The sequence below is a fragment of the Pipistrellus hanaki genome (assembly GCF_964339955.1).
Source record: "Pipistrellus hanaki genome assembly, chromosome: 3".
NCBI classification, from domain to species: Eukaryota; Metazoa; Chordata; class Mammalia; order Chiroptera; family Vespertilionidae; genus Pipistrellus; species Pipistrellus hanaki.
This window is the reverse complement of record NC_140505.1, coordinates 26774668-26777550: the sequence shown is the minus strand read 5'-3', so window position 1 is coordinate 26777550 and position 2883 is coordinate 26774668.

The window sequence follows — 2883 nt, the reverse complement described above, 5'->3', positions numbered from 1 at the left end:
GGATTCCTCTAGTATTTTTATGATTTCTCATCTTATGTTTAAGTCCTTTATCCATTTTGAGTTTATTTTTGTGTATGGTGTAAGTTGGTGGTCTAGTTTTATTTTTGCATGTATCTGTCCAATTTTCCCAACACCATTTATTGAAGAGACTGTCTTGACTCCATTGTATGTTCATGCCTCCTTTGTTGAATATTAATTGAGCATAGTGGCTTGGGTAGATTTCTGGGTTCTCTATTCTATTCCCTTGATCCCTTGATCTATATGTCTGTTCTTGTGCCAGTACCAAGCTCTTTTGAGAACAGGGGTTTTGTAATACAGCTTGATATCTGGAATTGAGATCCCTCCTACTTTGTTCTTCTTTTTTTTTAGGATTGCTGCTGCTATTTGGGGTCTTTTTTTATTTTATTCTAGATGAATTTTTGGAAAGTTGTTCTAGATCTGCAAAATATGCCGTTGGTGTTTTAATAGGGAGTGCATTGAATCTATTGATTGCTTTAGGTAGTATGGACATTTTAATGATGTTGATTCTACCAATCCATGAACACGGTATATTCTTCCATCTGTTTATGTCTTCCACGATCTCTTTTTTCCGTGTCCTATAGTTTTCCACGTTTAGGTCTTTTACCTCCTTAGATAAGTTTATTCCAAGTATCTTAATTTTTTTTTTTTTTTTTGGTGTGATGGTAAATGGAATTGCTTTTTTAGTCTCTTTTTCTGTAAGTTTATTATTGGTGTATCGAAATGCCATAGATTTCTTTGCATTAATTTTGTATCCTGCTACATTGCCAAATTCATTTATTAAGTCTAATAATTTTTTGATGGAGTCTTTAGGGTTTTCCATGTACAATATCATGTCATCTGCGAATAAGGACAGTTTTACTTCTTCTTTTCCAATTTGAATGTCTTTTATTTCTTCTTCTTGTCTGATCACAATAGCTAGTACTTCAAGTACTATATAGAACAGGAGTGGTGAGAGTGAGTATCCCTATCTTGTTCCTGTTCTTAGGGGAAATGTTTTAGTTTTTGCCCATTGAGTATGATATTAGCTGTGGGTTTGTCATATATGGCTTTTATTATATTGAGGTATGATCCTTCTATTCCCACCTTGCTGAGAATTTTTATCATGAAAGGGTGTTGCATTTTGTCAAATGTTTTTTCTGCATCAATTGATATAACTATGTGGTTTTTATCTCTCAATTTGTTTATGTGATGTATCATGTTTATCGATTTTACCACAGCTAATTTTAAACATGACACAGTTAAATGTGAATAATTTTTAAAGGTGTCTAAAGCAATTTATATCCTTTTTAGAGCAAAAGAAAATATTACTTTGTGAAGTAGGCATGTTAAATTATAAAAGGATAAGAATACAATTTCCTATTCAACAAAAACAAAAATATTAAAAATATCTCAATGGATAGGAAAAATGTGATATCTAAGAATTCAGTTCTAGTGGATGGTAACTCATTTCCATTGGACAAACAGTGAATAAATTAAAATACAAGAGGAAGTAGAAGATTTTTAAATGTGATATAAGATCATGACAGAGAAACTATTGTCAAACTATTAAACTAGCAAACATAAAAAAATAACTGTGTAACCCAACTATGAGTGGCTAGCTTAAACAATGCCACCAGAACTACTGATGGTAGCAGATTGAGTAAATATTTCCTAAAAAGATCCTTCAGTAACCCTATTCGGGAAACAAAACCTAAAGCTACAATGACCAATGTTAAATACAACAAAAGCCGTTAGCACACCTCTTGGCTGTATCCTGTCTCAGAAGTTGGAGAAGGTTTTGACCAATGGCACCAGAACTAGGCAGAAGTTTCTGTTTTCTACCAGATTTTAATATTTGTGTGTTGACCTCATTGCCACCTCCAAGATACTCTGCCTCCACTTATTTGTTTCCTCTTCTGTGTTTTATTCATAACTCAACTGTAAAACTGCCACATCCTGGTATAACATCCATTGTGTACTAAAGTGGACCACTTTGCTAAGTATGGTCACATACATCATTCTGGAACAAGGGTACACTGAGCAACTGGAGTAGTTCACAGAGATAGAAATAACCAAACACCTGGATTCCAAGGCCCTCACTACCTAAAAATCAAGCTGAGAGGGGAAAGGGCCTCCTATTTGATGATCTGTGCTCAGATTTTCAATGTAAGTAATGACTTGACATGCTGGGTCCTGGGCCCAAAATGCAGCATTTGGAGAAGTTTCCTTATAATTTGTGTGTGTGTGTGTTTTTTTTTAATTTACTGTGATTATTATAATTGGAAAGATAAATGCATGCTGATTGTAGGAAAAATACATCTTTAAAGGTAAAATAGAGATCATACTGTATGAGAAATTTTATATCCTGTATTTTCTCACTTAGCATTACATCATGAGAATTTTCTCAATATTAGTAAGTGCTTCTCTAAATTGATTTTTGAATAATATATAGTGGACCCTTATAAGTGCATAGTTATTAATTTAAAGTTGATTTATTTTAAAGTATTCTTCTCTTGACAAACATTTAGGTTATTATCCCCCAAGTTTATATAAAAACTTATATCTCTTGTCAACATCTTACTGTATATTTCTGATTATGTTTTTAGGGAGAAAAATAATGAATTACAATTGCTGAATCGATAAGAAATAAACACTTATGAGGCTCCTGAGACACACTGAAAATCTGAATCCAGAAATTTTGAACACATGGACACACCCATCAGAAAGGTATGAGAATGATTCCTGATTCATATCTACACTTGACAGAGTATTGTTATTTTTTTTAAAATCTTTGCCACTTTGACCATTAAAATAATGGTAACTAGTTTTAAGTTGTATTGGCCACTGGTAAAGATAAAGTGTTTTCATATGGTCACTGTTTAT